The sequence below is a fragment of the Sitodiplosis mosellana genome, unplaced genomic scaffold (genome assembly GCF_009176505.1).
Source record: "Sitodiplosis mosellana isolate CC-2019 unplaced genomic scaffold, AAFC_SMos_1.0 Smas_scaffold_6181, whole genome shotgun sequence".
NCBI lineage: Eukaryota > Metazoa > Arthropoda > Insecta > Diptera > Cecidomyiidae > Sitodiplosis > Sitodiplosis mosellana.
This window is the reverse complement of record NW_022601422.1, coordinates 2539393-2559578: the sequence shown is the minus strand read 5'-3', so window position 1 is coordinate 2559578 and position 20186 is coordinate 2539393. Positions and strand designations below refer to the sequence as shown.

Sequence of the window (20186 nt, the reverse complement as noted above, 5' to 3'; positions counted from 1 at the left end):
AGAGAGAGAGAGAGAGAGAGAGAGAGAGAGAGAGAGAGAGAGAGAGAGAACCGAAAAAACTACAACGTGAACAAAAATAACATGCATCAGTCAATAGATTGAAGAACCAACCGATAGCAAAGAACCATGATGAAGTGAGGAAGAACGAGGAAGGTGATTTTTGTTTGAGTTAAATGTGAACGCGAGAAGCCAACAACAATGGATTCGATGCTGCAGAGCGCATTTCGAATCTTATGCGTCAAAATTCTTGACCAAATGAAAAATTACAAAATTTTACAAGACAACCCAACCAGAGAAACACTGTGTGATTTCATCATTTGATCTGTGTATATATGTTTTGTTCGCACTCTGTTCGTTCTTCTCGTAATACGTAGTATTGGCCGAGGATCTCATATCGAGAGATATTTATGTTCTTTTTGGCATTTCTTGTACACTTGCCGTTCTTTTTTTCCTTCATTTTTCGTGGTTCTGTTGTAATTGCTTTGGTATTAAATGCAACCAACAGGCAGTGTGAGTGCTTGCGCGTGTGCTCTCCCGCGCGCACATTCATCCGCTCGTTCGTGTATTTGCAAGTGCATAAGATGACGACGACGTCGTCGTCGAAGAAGCAACGAAATGCGATGTACGGTACGTGCAAAGTAAAAAGGTAAACATTGGAGTGAGTGAGGAGAAGGGAAAAAAAATGTCTACCCAGGCATAAATACATTATCCAGATGCTTTTCGTTCTCGCAAAACCTTGTTTATTGTTTGCCTCGTGTGTACGTCTCATATTCATCTCTACTTAAAAATTTTAACACCTCATTATGGCAAAGATATAATATGTGTGGCCGGGATATGATGTGCGGCTCTCATTCTCTATCTCTCTTCCCGATGTGTGTATGTGTATGTGTGTGTTTGCTCGTCCGATGCCGTAACCAAGTGCAGATGCTTGAGCGCATAAAAAGATGCGACGTAGATGCGAGAGCAATCACTTGCAAGCGCGTAACTCATTTGCCCAGAGAACTATTTGGGATGCAGATAGAGACAGAAGAGCAGAGAGAAAGCAAAACCACACACTGATTATTTGATTTTCCCTCAAATGGCTGCTTGAAACGATTTCGGTATTAAATATGCTTCATCGTATCATTACACTGTGCCTCATCATCATATACATTGTTCCACTCCAACGCTCGATCCATCGAGTGTCTTCTTCACATCAGCTTCAACCGAACGAGAGATGGATTCTCAGTTTTTTTTCGTGTCTTCTTTTCTCATCAATATGTTTCCGTTGCTTGTTGAAGTTTGTCTACAATTTATTATGCATCCGTATTTGTTGATGCGCGCTCAAAATGTAAATTGTGCAATGAGTTGCCATTATATGTTTGTGATTGGGCGCGATTCGTCTTCTCGTATCACCGGATTGTATATATAAATGAAAATCACATGCAAATCGCAAACACACACACACACACACTTCATGTGTACCGTATAGATGTGATTGCTTCGTTTTCATTCTTGGGCTTGCGAATACGTTTTAGCTGATGATTTATTCACTTTTTTTCTGTTCAGTTTGGTTCGTAAGACCTCTTATTATTATTCATTCTTTTGTGCCATGACGATGATCGTTTCGTCATTTAATTGCATGGACTGTGTCGAGTTTGTATTTATGGGAAGCTCGAATCCACCTCAGGCAAATGCCATTTGAATATTTCATTGCATTGGTCAAGTGCATGAAAGTTGATATCACTCGTCCGATGATTCTCCCGTATGTGCATCTCTGATATGGCAATCGGTATGAAAATCTGGTCGTTGAGTGAAAAATCGGACGCAATTAACATTTGTCAACTTGTTATGATTATGCTTACCATGCCCACATTTTGAATGGTATGCTCATTAAGCATCCAACATTTGTGTTCTTCAACTCTTTCTCTCGTGGGTCATTTAAAACGATGAGCTATTCATCGCACCGCATTCTTTGACCACTGCCAACAGCAACAAGAACAATAACTCGAAAATCTCTCACGTCAATGCACGTAATCGTGAATTCTTGAGACTCGTTATAAGGCGAAAAGGCTTTAAAGGAGGAATATGAATGTTGGCGATGTGAACCAAAGAAGAGAGCGAGCGACCGAGCAAACGAGTGAGAGAAATTCCTTAAATATCAGCATAAAGAATTTCACCAAATAACGAATAGTAGAACCAAACAAGAATGGGCTGAATAGAAAAGAAAAACAGAACATCAATAGCTGCCACGACCGAAATAAGAAATGCATTTTGGTATTGTTGTTGTTACTTCGTTTTGGCTTTTGAAACGTGTTCTTCGATATCAGATTTATAATTCAAGCGTTCGCCTCTAGCTCTATGACTTTATGATTACGATTGTATTTCTGTGGCCATTTCTCGTCGTCATCGTCGTCATAGTCGTCTTCGATCTCACTCTCTCGTACGTTTTCATTGTTATCTTTTTCAAAATAATATGCCATTCATGAGTGGTGTTGTATGCTTGAGTTCGAGGCACCGCGATTGTTTTGGCCACGGAATGGAAAGAAGGATAAATGATCTAAACAACAACACGATCCAATTTAAACAATAATTCTTGAAGCCCTGTGTGTGTGTGTGTGTGTGTGTGTGTTGCTTCTCTCACTCACGAACCAAGCAATGAACTCTCTGCACAACATTTCGACCCAAAATGAGATGCGCTCACTCTTTTTCTCCCTATCTCTCGCTCTCTGTTGCTCTTTCGTTGTCTGTCCTTTTCACATCGCTGTTCTGCTGTTTTCTGTTCTAAACGTTTCATTTTACATTGTTGCGTGAGTGTTCACGATATTTTGATTACCTTGTTAGGCCCAAGTATGGGCCACACCAATGGATATAAATAACATAAATTTTAAGTGCATATCATACAAACGATTCGAGTCGTTTTATCGATCATGCTCTTATTTCCTCTTCAATGTTTTTGTATGCGCGCACTGTACACTACAATTCTGTGTACTCCGACCAATTTCGAGCGGAAAAGAAATATACTTTTCCCTTGTTTTTGTTGTTGTTGTTCTTGGCTGCACTGTCTTCTTATTTTTCTGTTTTCATCATGCATTGCCAACAACGTATTGTTATGATTGTTTTTATTTTCGTGTCGGTTTGGTTTGTTTTTTTTTTTCGTGTGTAGCTGCATATATGCAATTGTTCACATGTGCTTGTATTCTCTCTCGTGCTCTTCGTGTGTGTGTGTGTTTGTGTTGCATGGCGCGCGGTTTGCAGAATTTTTTTGTTTCCTCTTATTCTTAGCCAGTTACTCCAATTTACATATAATGGAATATGGAAATTTCATATTAGCATATATTGTTTTTCTACCACGAGATCGTCGTCATCGCTTGCCATTTGCTCTGTCTCATTCGCCAGCAACCGTTTTATGGCTTGTGGATGCATACGCTCCACACAGGAATACATGTAATTATTTGCGCGGGACGCCTGGATCATTTTCGTCGACGACGACGTCGTTGTATAACTGCAGCCAACAAACATACACGATTTTTTCTTCTTCTCAGACCGAACAGAAGCTATTTTTTTTTGCAAATTGCAACCCCAACCATATAAAAACTGCTATCCGGTTGGTCACTACACAAAAAAGATCCAAAATTTATTATTCTTCAAACGAAATGTATTCAAACAGGAAAAACTGGCCGAGAAATGCATTTTAAATGGATTTGAAAAAAACAGACGGTTCACTTTTATTTAATAAAATGTTAAAAACATTTATTCTAATTACACCACTGGTTAGGGCACACAAAGAACCATGTGCAATCCCATAGTTAGTTGAACGTATTTTTTTTCAGTTAGAAAATTTCTTCAACAAAATCAAAATTGAAATATTACCGCATCGTGCAATCAAGATCATTCGAAAGTATGCATTTCAATGTTGAAAAATTTCCAAAATCAAGCCAATAGTAGGAATGTTCACCAAAAGTGCAATTTTCGGATTTATATGTAAATTATAATTCGCAACTCCGATGGATATGCGCTCGGCTCGGTTGGGGTGATCGATTTAATGAAAAAATCGCATTGCCCCGAGCCATGTCAATGTTAACAATATTTGCTAAGCATTATCTCGGTCCGAACAGCAACAACACAACGGAATAACACAACGTTCAATGTAAATGCATGAACAACTCGAAAAGAGTTGTACGACAGTGTGTAATTACGTGAATTGTCAACAATGTGATAACTCGAAATAATAGCAATTATGAGCAATTGTGTGTTATTCCTCATTCGCCTGTCTTGTCTTCTCAATCCTTGCATTTTATGTTTCGCTCTTTCTTCCGTCAATGAGCTTTTTCTTGCCTTGCATCGTTTATATACGCACAAAACTATTTTATTGCATAAAATATTCTTGAGCCGAAGACAGAGCACTTTTGTAGTGACGATTCAACGCAAGTTCGGTCGAGTTGCCACATGGTGGATGTTGGAAAATTACTTCACGACTCATGTTCAAGTTAATTAAGTTGTTTGTAGTCACAAGAGGACGATCTTATTTAGTGAACAATGGGTGAAATTGTGCTCTTCTCTCATTTGCAAATTGGCAAAATAATTCTGTACTCGATGCAAACCAAAAAAAAAAAATCCCAACGATTTATTCGTTCTTCTTTTAATTCGCGCTGTTTTGGCACCAGTTGCCTCGCCTCGCTTATTTAGCATTCTCATCATATGTAGTGTGAGTCAATATTGACGCAGGAAACGCCATTTGAACACAACCAAACACAAAAATCGCCTTTTTCCACAATCAATTCATTGTATTTTGGAGCTGTTGTGTACTTTCTGTAGTACACACTTGACAGAAGAGCGAGAACAACAAATACACACAAAGCAAGCAAATCAAAATTCATGCAGCTGCGCGCATTTCAACATTTTCGTTAGCTAATAAATTTTTGGCTGTTTTTTAGGTCGATTTCGATGCGTCCAACGGCTAAATTTCGTGAATTTATATGTTGGTGCGACCACACACGCAAACTTATTCCATTCGGATTCGATGAAATTTATACGATAATTTGCAGTTTTCATCGAAAAGTCGAAAACTGAATGAGGAAAAATGATGTTGAAAAGAAGTCTCTCTTGATTCTCTTGGTAAAACTGGTTCGAAATGGTCGATTCGGTATCGTTAAAACTTTTGTGCAAAAAGGCCACAAATTAATTTCAATTTCACTTCATTTGAACGAATCACATGACAAATGAAATGCGATCGTTGCTGTCGTTAACACGAGCAAAATTATCAAACAAAATATTGATGTGGAACCTCATCGCAGGGGCAATGTTGCGTAAAATTGTGTGCCGTGAGTTGTTGCGGTTTTGAATACACCACAAATCAGAGCATTCATCAGCAGCAGAAAAATCAAATAAAATATTGAAATGAACGAGTGCGATCGTTGCATGACAAATGCAAATAATTGTATTTAAGTTTGAGCAGAGAAAAACATCATCCGAAAACACATCAGATGAGCAACAAAAAAAAAATCAACTGCATTCAAATGCATACCAATGGATGCAAACACGGCAACGAAAGAGCCGAGAAAAAAAATGGTGTACATTGCATGTATGAAAAAAAGGGAGAAGCGAATGACCAAAACGGCATCGAACCGAAAACAGAAACCTCGAATTCCAACGTGAAGCGAATCGGCCAAGCAATCAACGAAAAAGGAATGAAATGCGCTCTCAAAACAGATCGATCAAATCAACGTCTCTTCGATCATATTCACGTTTGGTTGTATTCTTGAGCATTGGCGCGTTCTTACCAAACACACAAACACGTACGCTCAATTTGGTTTCGCGTGCCAGCCATGGCCAAAGCAGATGTCTGGATGGTGGTCACATTGGCTATTATGCAACGCAGAGAGTACAAAGATTGCATTTTGCGTATATAATTTGTATGTGGTGGGTTTTTTTTCTTTCTCTCATCGCGCGGGCGCTCGCTCGTTCTCGTCGCACTAACATCAGCATTGTTTCGCATCGAGTGCACTTTGGATCATTGTTATGTTGTCTCCTTGTTTGCCATCTCACCATCTCCGAAGCAGAAATCGAGTAATTATATCTTTGTACAAAATGTTACGAGCATAAAAATTACTCATTGTTAACAGTTTAATTGGAAGTCTTCTGGGCAAAAATACATCAACCGGGAGGGAGAACGAGAGAGTGCACACACCACGATGAAATAAAAGAAAAACGATGAAATGAGCCAACGCTAACAAGATGATGCTAAAAAGATGGGTGGATTCGTGATAACTTTGCATTTTACTCGTTGATTTTTCGGCCAATGCGCTTTTTTCACATTCTTCTTGTTACATTGAATAGATTCAAGAAATTATGCTTTTTAATTCAAAATCCTTCTCATTGTTCAGCCTTGGCCGAAGCTGTGGCTAACTTGTTTCTTAGTGTAATTGAAACGTGTCCAACAATTATGTAGTGTGTGTGTGTGTGTGTGTGTGTGTGTTAGCCTATGGATGGCAAATGGACTTTTTCCGAGGCGATTTGAGGGCAAATGGATAGCATTTAAATATTAAATTCCCGACACTAGCACGAAACAAATCGGTACACAACCGTTACGAAGTATTTGTTAAGGTGTGATTTTTTGCTGGGAGAACTCGTGCCAATTGCATTTTAAAAATGCCAACAATTTAACAACTTCAGCACGGAGCAGTTGAATAGATAATTTTTTGTTATTTATTTTGTTCTCTAACAGAATTGGAATTTGAATCAAAGTAGCATTCAAGTTCTGTTTGACTTTTCAACAGATTCGACGCATTTGTTCATGATTTCACTTATTTCAACTTGATGAGAAAATGGAAATGAAAAACACTATACTTCTATCTATGTTGTCATTATTTCAAGTCTGTTGATCAATATAAAATAAAACCACATAAATTAATTGAATGAGTTATAAAGAGAATTCATAACATATATATATAGTTGGTGTATCGTTGTTGGGCTGCAAATGCATTTTTCATTTCCGACCACTTTGGTGCTTATGAACTATAAACAGCGGCGCGCACACTGCACAAGTGCTAAAAACAAGCAGCATTGAAAGAAAATGAAAAGAGTTTCTCGGATGTGCTGTGCATTCTTTGTATCGCTATTTAGTCATCACGTAGCGTTATATAATGGTAGCAATATTTATGGTTTGGAGCCGTGAACAAAGCCGAGTGCATGCGTTTGTTCGCCGCTCGGCACAAGAGCTGATCGAAGAGAAAACCAAAATGGGCGCAGCCATAAGTCATCTAAATGCAATGAATCATACGTTCGGAAGCGCGGTCGGTGTCAGTGAGTGAAGTTTCATTTGGAGGAATTTGTCATTGTTAGCGGATGCACGATGCAGTTAATGGCTCAACAATTTGTTGATGGACGAATGGCGCGAATGCTCGACAAATGGCGCGACAAATGTGATTGCCAGCGATTTATTATACTTTTAAATTTGGTGAATTGCTCGAAATGAACATGACGATGGGTGAATTGCATTAGCAAAAACCGTCACAAACATTGATGTCTCCATCGATCGAGACAAAACACACCTTAGGCGAATGCTAGCAATTCGTTCTTCTTCTTCTTCGGTTGTTGTTCATGCAATCCAAAATTGTAATGAGAGGGGGGGGGGGGGTACAGCAAAATCCGAGACTTGAATGTAATTTGTTTGCTTTAGACTGCTAATTTTTCGTTCGCATTATATTGAAAATTGTATGGATATTTGTTCGGTGATGTCATAGTTGACGCCAGCCGAGTTCTTATTTCGAAAGCTGACTCTAAGCCGCAATTTATCGCGCACCCGTACACACTCACTCACACAACTTATAAGCAAATGAGAGTGTGCTGCGTCGAAATTAGCGTTTGTTTGTTACAACAGCCAATTTTCGTTGCTTTGTTCCGTCTATAGCTGCAGCTCAGTACGGAACGTGAAAAAAACCTCAATGAAGCTACTGACGTCTAGCCTGTGCAATATGCATGTACAATTCAACGTGAACATTTCTCTCGATTGGCCAAGTATATTCTGGTCGATTTTCAGCAGGCCGTTGATTATTCGCGAGTTCCAAATGTCCAATCAGTTCAATACTTACAGGCAAAAATGAACACCAAACCAACTGACATAGCAGAAAATTTCACGCAACCAAGTCATATATTTAGACAGCGTTTATTTTCTCTGTTTCTCTGCGCTTCGATCATTTCCGCTGTTGTTGCCACTTCTTGTATTACACACATATGCACATGCATCCGCAAACAACAGACTGACTCTGGTGTTTGCCTCATTTTTTCCGCTTTTTTTTTTCCTCTCATTTGATGTGTATTAAATTAACTTGTGTGACGTTTATGATCGACTAAGAGTTAGCTCGATTATTTCTTAGAAATGGTCCTGTTTTCGTTCGATTGATATTCAGGCCATGTTTATGCTAGCCGTCGGAATGTGCGCCGATTCACCGATTTATTATTGCGTTCACGCATTGAAAATTCACAGCATTTCAATCTTGTCGTCGTACGCTTGATGTGTTTCATTCTGTCCATTTTTTATGCTACTACTGCTGCAACTGTTGCTGTTGTTGTTGCGCATTTCTTTCCGACTATTTTTCTTTGTGTGTTTTCTTCGCTCCTCTTTTGTGCCGTTGAAATGCAATAATTTTTGCCGCCGTCGACAAACTAAATTATGCTGTAGATTTGTAGCGTGATGAATTTCGATGGCAATAAATTGCAATGAAGTTCATATTAAATGACGTCGAGTTGACTCAAAAGTGTTTTTTTTAATGCGTGGAAAATCTTTCTTTGATCTAAAGAAATTTAGACTTAAATCATTAAGCTTTTGAAGTCAAACTTAAATCATTTAAAGAAAACCGACAGGCCAATTGAATCAAAGCGGTGGTTCTAAAATGGAACCTCTTCAAAAGTACAGATAGCCGTAACCGTTTGCCATTTTCTAATTCCATATTCAAATGAAGCGGCTCATTTAGACATAGTTTATTTTTATACTTTTTTTTCTGGTATTCTTGTTCTATGCATACACAACTCAAATGTAGAATGTTTTGCGGTAAATAGACGTGTGTGTATTTTGAGTTCATTGAATCGGGATTCATTTGAATGGATCACATTACGTTCATACAATCAACGTTCATTTCGAAAACCGTTGTCTGATTTCATTCCACTTGAAATGCATTCTTTGGCTATTGTTTCATAATCCGTGTCTAATCCAGAAGCGGCTCATGCAGATGCATCACATTTTATCCAAGTGGCGTGAATGATCGGCAGCTCGGCTGGCTTTTTTTTTTCTTATTTGTTCTGTCACACTTGATTACTTTCATATGTGCAATTTAAGGTGAATTAGCCTGCGGCAGAGCCTTTCTTTGATTGAAAATTTCCATGTATAAATTGAAACCATCCTCGTTTAGTTTAGAATAAATGTTGCTTGCTTTTGAATTCAGGTGAATCAAATGAGCTTACCCAATCCGCATAGAGGTTGAAGACAACATAAAACACTTTTCCTGATATCAAACAACACTGCTTGAATAACTCTTTACTCAACAGAAGAAACAAAAATGCCCGAAAAGGCGATGAAATTAATTCAAGCATAATTCAATTGGAAAACGATAGCCACTTGGGCAGTAAGATGTATGGCATAGTCAAAGTGCATTTCTTCTGAATCGCTCATTCGAGTGTTTGCTATGCACTTTTCGTTTGGCTGCTCGATATCTCGAGCGCTCTTACATTTTCAACGTTGTCTTTGTGCATGCATGCAAAGAGCAGCAGTAGCAGCAAAAAAAGAATCTCCTGGAAATGGTGAATGAGTGAGTTTTATGAATGTTCATTCATTGGTAAGGAAAATGCCCACTGAAAATGGATATGATGAAGTGCGTTTTGCGCTTACTTTGGCTTGTTAGGCCAAAGGAGGTGTGGAGCAACAGTTTAAACACCATAAATACTTACGTCGTTAACACAATATCATAACGCATATTTCTTTTTTTGTTATGCTTCTCCCTGTCTTTTTCATTCTCTTTCTTTGCGAGCACACACACGTTGGCCGATTGTGCGTGTATTTTGCGCATTGCTCGCTTCTCTTATTTTCACTGAAGAAATAGAGAGAAACAAAAGAGTATGATACTGTTGGCAGTAAGAAAAAAAAAAGAAGAACAAAACGAATGAAGAAAAAAAAAGTGGCGACGACGGAATGGTTTTCTACCGGTTTCAATGGCACAACTAAGTCTTTGTGACTTTAATAACATTTTTTCCTTTCTTTCATTCGTGGCAAAACTGGCAATTTCAAGCATTCACCTCTGCGACGTGGATTATCGCTTCATCTTTCTGCTACTTTAACTTTTTGCACTTCGATTCTCTTTTCTGGTCGCTCTCAAACATACTTTTTCTCACTTTATCGTGTGTATGTGCGCGCGCCAAACCACCGAATCGTTCAAAGCGAATGAAAGAAATTTATATTTATATTACAAGGGAAATAAATTTGAAACAAATTGATATTTTCAACTGGATTTTAATTTCGCTGCAGGTCCAATGTTTATTATTTTATTCAAATTATCCTGAGCATAAAATTCTAATTACATTTTTTTCTTTTCAAAAAAAAAAAAAAAACAAAAGAAATGGCATTTTGTCGCGCACATTAAATGTAAATGGGCAAAAACAAAATGCCAAAAAGCGAATACACCATTAAATCAACGTTAATTAATAAGAACATTAATTAAAACCGATGAGAAATCTACAGAAATGGTGATGAATATATAATTATGCTCAAGTAGAGCTATCATCATGTCATATGGTTAAGTAGGTGTTTGCTGTTTTGTTTTCTCTCATGTCAAACGCGCTGTTATTGTTGTTGTTGTTGCTGCTGTTTCCCTTTCTTCTTTTTCTGCTCTCTGAGCATTTTGTGTGCTGTTTTCCTGTTCGTTTTCGGGCTGGTTGCGGTTGTGAACATGCGAGAGAGAGAGAGGATAGGTGTTTCTTTTTTGGTTTTCTCGAAACTCGTGCATAAATTACATTATCAAAACAAACAAATTGACATGTGTATCGCTTGGATTGCGAGCATATTTGAAGCAAATTCCACCTGCATGCGCACATAGACGTGTTTTTCTAGTCGATCGCAAGAGATAGATGAGCTGTTGCCTTGTATCGCGACGCGAGCGCACGCTTTGCTTGCTTGCTTTGCTCATTTCAGGGCGTTTGATGTGTGTTTCGGCGTGTTTGTCTTTAAAATGCGATATTTCCATCATTTAAAGAGATGAAACGAGAAAAAAAAAAAGAGAACAGAACCACATCAAATACACAATCACTGGGAATAGCATAGCGCAGAGAGACAGCAAAAAAAAAACCGAAGAGATCGAGAACCAAGATTGGAATTTAAATAATCGATTAGAAAATTATACAGCAACCATAAATGTGTTGATGGTTTCAAATAACCATAAATTAATTTAAATCTGTTTCTATCTATCGCTTTCGGCGTTGCCGATTTTTTTCCGTGTGTGAGCGCTGTTTTTTTTTTTTCGGTTTTCGAAACTTTAAACGACCAGAAATGAGCATTTTGGTGCCGCAAAAACGTTCATAAATCTAAATCCATCACATCACATATTGTTGAAGCGATCTTGTTCCTTTTATCTCATGTCTGATTCTTGTCTGCATTTGATTTGTTGGCCACCGCCGCCGCCATCGTTGACGTTGTCGCACCGTGTTTCATTCTTTTGTTGTTCAACCCAGAATGTGATTGCGTGCGTACGTTGTCAAATGAAGAAACAACGTGTTTCGGTGTGTATTTTTGTACAGTGTAATTTTAAGCGAGTACCTCCGAAAATACCATAAAAATTTAGACACTGAATGTACTTGTTTTAGCTAATCGCATCATATGTCGACACTGACACCCAACAAGCAGATCATAAAAGAAAATAGACCGCCGAAATAGTAACACATACCAGTAATTGAAAGGTGACACACACAGACACCGAATCGGTGACTAACAAGCAAACGATTTGTATGTTAATAGAGAATGGCTGCGTTGTTCTTTCACTTTCGGTCTTTTCATTTGAGGTAATTTGAGCGTGCTTCTGGGCGATCATTGTCTTTGTTTTTCCCCCACATCATTGTCTTTGTTTTTCGCGAGAGGCTCACAAAACGCAATGACCGGTGCCACTTCAGTATGAACAAATCGTGTTCAAGTGGTCTTTTTCTCGCTCGTTTTCGAATATTTATGCTTCACTCGCATCACGCGTCCTCTTGGCCACATTCATATCTTGTTTTAATAGTGTTTTATTTGCTGTGTTCGGTGTTTGCATGCGCTCATTATCTGACGCACTTCTTCATAAAATGCGTATCATATGTGTACATGAATGTAGGTAAGAGAGTGTTGTTTGTTCAACAGCAATTTATGCTTTCCGTGTTGTTCAAACTCACTTGATTTTATTTCTCTCGCATTGTTTTACACAAAAATAACGAGAAAAAAAAGTGAACGAAAAACACGGAGAAATAAAATGACGAGGAAAGAAACATAACGTATGTAATTTATAATCGTCGTTGTTATGCATGCCACTTATAATGGACGAGGCTGTGTGAGCTAATGTCACATTAGTTTGTTGTTTACTGAAATGTTCTTGTACATTTGGGCCTTGTTGTCCCACTCAAAATGTCTGAAATGCATGCGAAAAACAAATAAATAAAGTCCTGCTTTAAATTTAATGATGGAGGTCTGACAAACCAGAGCTCAATTTGTGCCGCTTCTACATAAATTCACATGCACGTTTCAATGCATGAGCTACGAAAACAAAAACACGAATATGGTCAATTCTACGGCGTACAAGTAACGTTACCAGTGCACTGCATTTGCTCATAACTCCACTAGCATAGAAAATATCAAAAAACTATCAAAGCATAAAAAGTAGCTCTAGATGTGTTTTATTATTCGCAAATAGAAAAATAGTGAATTTTTTGGATTTATGTAGAAATATGAGCGTTCAAGTTGAGAGATGACAAAAAAATGTATGAAAACGTACGAATTTTGAACCACTCAACTAATTTGCCCATATCTTCAAACAAATAAAAAAAAACTCACGAGTTTATTATTTGCGAATGATCGTACTCATGTTCAGCTACATTTTATACTTCGACAGTTTTTTGATATCTTTCATAATAGCGGAGATTTAAACATATACAGTCCACTGGTAACGTTACAGGTCCGTAGAATTGACCATATGATTTCCGTGACATCGACCAACGTTTGCCAATCGAAATTGCTTGACCACGGGATTTTTTCCCCCTCTACATTGGATCGACGACGAAGAGAAAAAAAAAGAAGCCAACTGATCGAACAGCGGCCCAATTCCAGCGAAGGTACAAAAAGAATAAACAAGAATTGATATGGATTGTTAATTTATCTCAATTAACCAACCGACTGGAAATTGCATAAATTTCCAAACAGCACACCGATCGCGCGACGGTAATGAAATGTGCACCTCAAAAACATTCCAAAAGCTTATCTCAATGCCATGTTGGTTGGTGAGAGAGATCACATCAAAAACTGTACATTTCCGTCAAATATATTTACTGCTGCTCTTTTTTTCGCTTCATTTTTATCGATTCTGACGCGTTTTCAGTCTGTCTGTCTTCCTTTCTATTTATGAACACTCATTTGCTGCTGCTGCGACGTCGCCTGCTGCTGCCTTTCATCCCATTTTTATTGCAATTCGTTTTTATGACCATTTTATAATGTTTATGTGTTCATTTTAATCGAAATCGTAGGCTTATTTATTTCAACGCTTTGGGACTTTTAATTGAACACTCTCCTTTAACGTAATAAATACAGGCAATATTCTTATGCGACAGCTGCATCGAAGACGATACCATCGAAGAACAAGAGAGATGTGACATGTACAAACTTTGAAGAATGAATTTGTTGCCTGCTTCTTCGAAGTGCCACAGTCGTTGAGACACGACAATCAAATTCGATAGTTAAATTTTGAGACCGGTTCTTGGTAATCATTTTATTAATTCATGTCAAAAGCTAAAACTTAGACATTCTCATGGAATAAAAAATCAATGGGCGATTGTTGTGTTTTTGCAATCGATGGCGCCAAATGCTTATAAATAGAGTTTGAATATATGAATACTAAACCGAAAATTCCCATTTTTCTTTGCTATTATGGTTTATTGTGAAATGTCAACTGAACGTCATGAGATAGTAACTGTTTTGGTGTCATGCATATCGTGAAATGATCATCAAACTTGTTGCTTGGTGCACAGAAAAGAGTTTTAAATTTATAATTTCAATGTGCAAGATCTCGCTTTTGGCGCAGATTGTCACATATGGTAGCACATCGAATCAGCCTCTTTTTTTAAAGGTCTGTGATAAATTTTCCCTGTAAATGCGTCGATCGCATGCCGGATTACCAAAAATTCGGTTCGTTCCATCGATTGGGGCGGATAAAAACGATGAAACGAGTCAATCGTAAAAATCACTTGGCTTGTAATTCATGCGACGCGTACAATTGATGACATTGAACAGGTCAGATCGGTAATCTTTCTCGTATCATTTCGACGGGGTGTAAAGAGACTGCTTTTTTTTATTGTTCTTGGAAATGGTTTGTGCATTTTTGTGTAGTCGTTGTATCCACACCTCAATAATTTAAGTGCATATCGTTGGCGTTGTGAATGTGTTTCCGATAGACAATAATGATTCATTATTAATGGCAACACGGCGCATAAGCAGCGAGACAGCGAGCAACGGCAAAATGATATGCGATCTAGCGTGTGTGTGTGTGTGTGTGTGTCAGAAAAATGATGGGATCAATTATATTTGTAAGCAGTTGAAAACGAGTCTGAGAAAAAGAGAGTAAGAACGATTGAGAGCCGGAAAGTCAGAGATAGAGATTTTGTTTAAGAGTAAGAGAGAAAAATCAAAGCGCACAAAGAGGTACGCTAAAAATATCTTGCGCATGTGAGTTGCAAGAAAAAGCAAGAAAACACAACTGGCCGGCCACACGAAATAAATGTCAATTTTGAATAAAAAAAAGCAATTCGATGGTGTTAAAAATGGCCTTTATATTGATTGAAGGCATTAAAAAGAAGAAGCTGTATGCAAACGGAAAGCGACGATAATGCGCCGCACAATGAAGGTGATATCGCACGGTTTCTTTTTACTTTTCACTATGTCGTTCAAATTTTCGAGCTCTTTGCAATTTCCAACAAAAATTGCACTGTCTTCATAAAAGAAAAGAATCGATCGGCACTCTCTAGTATTCTTTCAGAAATTTTAATAGCGAAATTAAACAAATGAGTACCTTAAAATCTACGTGTGGCGCGAACACGGTACAAACAATTTAATGCCGGGAATGTTTGAGATAATGAAATCTAAACTACAAAATATTTCACCGAACGAAAGAGGAAACAACTAAACCGAACCGAAAACCAAAACAACAAAAATATGCTCAAGAGAAAAGAACAAGATGAATAGAAAGTGCCGCGCGCATAATCAACGCCGATGCATAAATTTGAAATTTCTTCATCTACACACACACACACACACCATTATTTTGTTTTTTATTCATTCATTTCTTCTTCTTCGTTAACTCTCTCTCTCGTTCTCTCTGTGTGTCGCTCGCCTAAATCCGAACGGATTTCGAAGACAAATGCCGTTCGGTTTTGTATTTGCTAGTTTGTGATGGATTTTATGAACAATTGAACTGAACATTTCTCTCTCCCTCTCTCTTTCTCTCTTGGTTGATCGATTGTTATATTTTTCCAATCGAATAGAACGAAAAGCCGCAGCTATAAAAATGCAAAACAAGAGCATTCAATGAGAAATGATTGTTAATCCCATCTTATAAAACTGCATCGGATTATTCCCACAATCACAACATTTCCCATATATGGGTAAAAGCGGTTCCGATCATCATCATTGTCGAACCCATTTCTCATGTCTCTTTTTTTTTTCAATTGATGCTTATGGAAATTTAGCGAGTAGAGGCTATTTAAATCAACAAACTTGAAACTCATCATTTCGATTCGAAATACTTTTCACTGCACACGATTTTACAGAAAAATACATTGTATTTTTTTATAGATGTTAGGTGCGAGTTAGAGGAGTGGCTATAAAATTTATTTGATTTTGTAATTAGCATGAATGTTGTTTGAACAAATCAAATGTATCCAAATATTGTACCTTTTTTTGTTCTTCCACTTAGTTTTCGTTTATCGGATGTAAAACATTAACATCAATGAGCACCATTGAGTAAATGAGCTCTGGCACATATTCGATCAAGCAACACGATCATTCGTCATAATCGACTAGTTATTTTTTTATCTTGTCATTCGGTCGAGAGAAGAAGAAATCGAATATGAACCAAAGGAAAAATAAAACCACTTTGCTAATGCGTCTCTTGAAAAAGTTTGTCGTTGGTAATTTTTAGCGCGAAACTAGCTAAAAGTTGGGATGTCTGCCATCATTTGGCTGTTAAAAGAGACGTGACAAATTGACCAATGGTGTTAACATAATGAGCAAATTAATTAAAAATAGCGAGTGTTGGTCAAATAACAAATGTGCGATTTGTGACTAACGAATGTGGATAATTTTTTTTCTCGTTTTTGTATCATTACGCCCGTATTTATCAATAGAAAAGGGAAAGAACAGACCAGAACATCGTGATTGTGATGAATTGTGCCGCAGAAATAGAGTTATAATCTTGAACATGGCGACAAGAATCTCATTTCTTCGAATGGAGTATAAATGCGACCGATTGTAGTATTTCATGGCGGGGCAATGACTGCAACATGGTTTTTTTCTTTTCTTCAAATGTCTATTCGGTCATGCGCCGGAAGAATATGTAGAAGTTTATTTTGAAGCAGAGGCAATAATTCACTGAACAAACCAACCAACTGAAAACGAAAAAAAAAACTCATCGTCATTATTTCGGTCTCAATTATGGGCTCCAAGTGAATATTCCATTTGGTTGATCGGCTTTTGGACATGCCCTCTTACTATCCCCTCATCTTTCTAAGTCTTCTTCTTTCATTTATGAGGTCTTTATGCACCACATATCGATGTGGTTAAAAGTGTCAACTGAATCACGGGATCATTAATAAAAATCGTCGATCCACGCTGACGATCATTAACCAAAAAAAAAAAAAGCACCAACCCAAAGCGAAATATCGAAAAATTAAGCGTTTCGACCTTTTTGTGTCCTCATGCACGCGCTTGCTTGTGCTCAGACAATATGCAACAATTTGGATACGAAGTTGTTTGCTTTGACTTCTCTCTCGATCTCTTGTTCAAGCAAGATGAATTACGATGATACGATATTGCTGTAAACCGTCGAGATTATTTCGGAACCGATTCCAAGAAAAGCATGCAAATTTGAAAGATGTTTATCAAAAGAAACTCAACCACACATTCCACGAATCGAGATTTTTTTTTTTTTTTTTTTTTCAAATTGATCAAGTTCAAATCAACAAGTACAATGTGTATGTGTGTGTTGATGCGCATGTGTCATCTATTTTCATTATGATGCAATTGATTGGATGATTTTCGCACGCATTATAACACTATGCCTATTGTGCACAGATTTGGTTATTGTTTGGAAAATAAAAAAAAGGAAACGATTTTTTTTAGGAAGACCATAATTGGAAGACGATGTGAAACACACACACACACACAGCAAAAGTGTCTCGATGCTATCAACGGAATGAATGAAACGAACGAAACGAGGCTGAGTTCCAAAGGACGAACCTAACAACGATCGATTGTACTTCATTGGCATTGAGTTTCATGTGTCTTTCACACAAATATCGCATTGGCAAACGAAAAAAAAAAGACTCATTGAGTTAATGAAAGGAGAAAAGAGGATGGAAAAGTGTTCCCGAGCAGGCAACAATAGAACACGACTAGAAATACGAACAGAGTACAAGACAGGAAAAAGAAAATTGTCATAAGGATTTCGGTTGTCGTATGTGAATGTACAATGTACATTGAGTGTATGCCTGGCTGGTGATATATTTGTTCCTTGTTGAAATGCCGAAACCAGAGAGAGAGAGAGAGAAACCATGTACACAATTTATGTGTGCGCGCTCGCTGCTCTACACATTTATCGGCACAATCGAATCATTGTCAACCCTGAACACGAATTTCGTTTAACGAAAATATTTTCTTTTCGAATCTGCTGAGAAATGTGCATCCAATTTCCGTAACTCTCACGTGTATCGACTCGCTTAGCATCACTTGAACTTTTTTTTTCCTTCGTCTTCGTTTTCAATAAATGACATCTTCGTGTTTGCGCACCGTTTTACAATGTGATCAACGAGAACGACGGAGAAAGAGAGATAGAGAGAAGAGCGCATCGTCTCACTTTATCATTGCTGCTCACCTAATCGAATCGCACTTGTCGTTGGCGGTTGTTTTTTTTCGTTGCTTCATTCTTGTTTTTCTTCTTTTCAGATATATTATCTGCTGTCTGAATGTTCATGCTTCTGTGAGCGCATCTTTGCGTTTCCATTCACGAACGATTACATCAACTTCGCCAAAAAAAAAAGTCGAATAAAAAAGCAGTCTGATGCCTTTTGCTAACGCTCCCACTGAGCCGATGCGCAAGCCAAACTGGACGCACACGCTTATCTTGTTCATTTGATGCGCACATGGCATTCAACCAATATTCAATAAAGAAGGAAAATGTCAAACGATCAAAAAATGTTGATGCATCGCACACAGAACAACTTGATCTCAATCAAACGCCGGATATCACCGAATCAATGTTGCTGTATCATCGTGCCGACACTCATCACAACGACACATTACATTTTTTCCATCGGGCTTAAAAATGCATGATGGTGTAAATAATTCTGACAGTTTGACACTGGTTTTGATTTGCCATCAACTGAGCTTTTCTCAGCATTTGGATAAAACAACGTGTGTATTATCGTTGCAATTCGATATAACGACTGGATTACCTATTTAATACGATCCAACCGTATTTCAACTGAATTTCGGATGGCCCAAAATGGCAGCTGACATTCCATATATTTTATTACTTTTTTCTTTCGTTGGATAGATCGAACGATTTCAAAAGTGCGCGTTTTAAAAACATAAGAGATTTTCATATCCCTCATACATATTTGTCCATCGTGTAACGACTTCGGGATTACATTTTTCGAAAATTTCGTTGAACATTCTCTATGCTCCTTCTTTTTTATTGCTTTTTTCCATAAGTTTGTGCCCATAAGTGAATTTTCGAATGCATCGTATCACATTTTTACGATCACCACCGAAACGCGTTCGGTGTTAACGATGTTCGGTTTTCCGTTTAATGCGTGTGTTGTGTGTGATGTTTTCGGTGGCGGAACTAAGAGACTTCACTTGATCTTTTTGGTCCGCAATTTTCGTTCCAATTTTATTTATCGGTTGAAAAAGGGAAACAACAAGCACACAGGAAATCCCACGCTAAAAAACCAAATTGATTTTCCGATCTCCGCTTGAACAACTGTATCAAACACGGGTTGGGTAATAAAACGGAGAAGAAGAAAAAACAGACTCATACACACATCGAACAAGGAAATGAAAAGAATGTTTCAGTGTTGTTCATAGAGTTCATTCAAATCTAAGGCAGCGTGTGCATAGCTGGAGTGTGTGAGTTCTTTGTTGCGTTCGCAGCTAGGTTCTCATCGTTGATGTTTTTTTTTTTTCAAATTCATTTTCTTCGTAGATTTGCTTTGTATGCGTTTTTACTGCAGTGCAACAATACAGTCTGAATAAGTTGCTGTAAGCATTCTATTCGTCCTTTCATACTCGTCTCTCTCTCTTTCTCTCTCTCTCTCTCTCGCTCTCTTTCTCTTTCTCTCTCCCTCTTCAGGACACTTTGTTCCTTTTGTTCTCTACCATGAATTCCTTCGTTTAGTTCGTTCCCGTTTTGGAATCACTTGTATACACCCGATGGGTACACTGATTTCTTTTCAGCGTCTACACACTGACTTTGCCACTAACAACAATAAATCATTACTTAACAATGATCAAAACGAGGCACGGTGATAATAATGTCGATAGAGCAACAGAAAAGTGAAATGCGTAGAAAAAAGGCAGAAAAACTAGCATCAAATTAGTTGACCATAGTTGGTTACAGAATGAACGATAGAAAGAGAAAATGAGATTCAATATTGAGTGTATGTATGTGTGTGTGTGTGTGTGTGTGTGTGTGTGTGTGTGTGTGTGTGTGTGT

The 20186-nt window shown here is 37.8% G+C and overlaps 1 protein-coding gene across 4 annotated transcripts in view; it reads right to left on the bottom strand.

The window, feature by feature from the left end:
• LOC129576298 (low-density lipoprotein receptor-related protein 6) overlaps positions 1-20186 on the bottom strand; it is a 34936-nt gene that overhangs the window by 7662 nt on the left and 7088 nt on the right. The window lies entirely within an intron of this gene.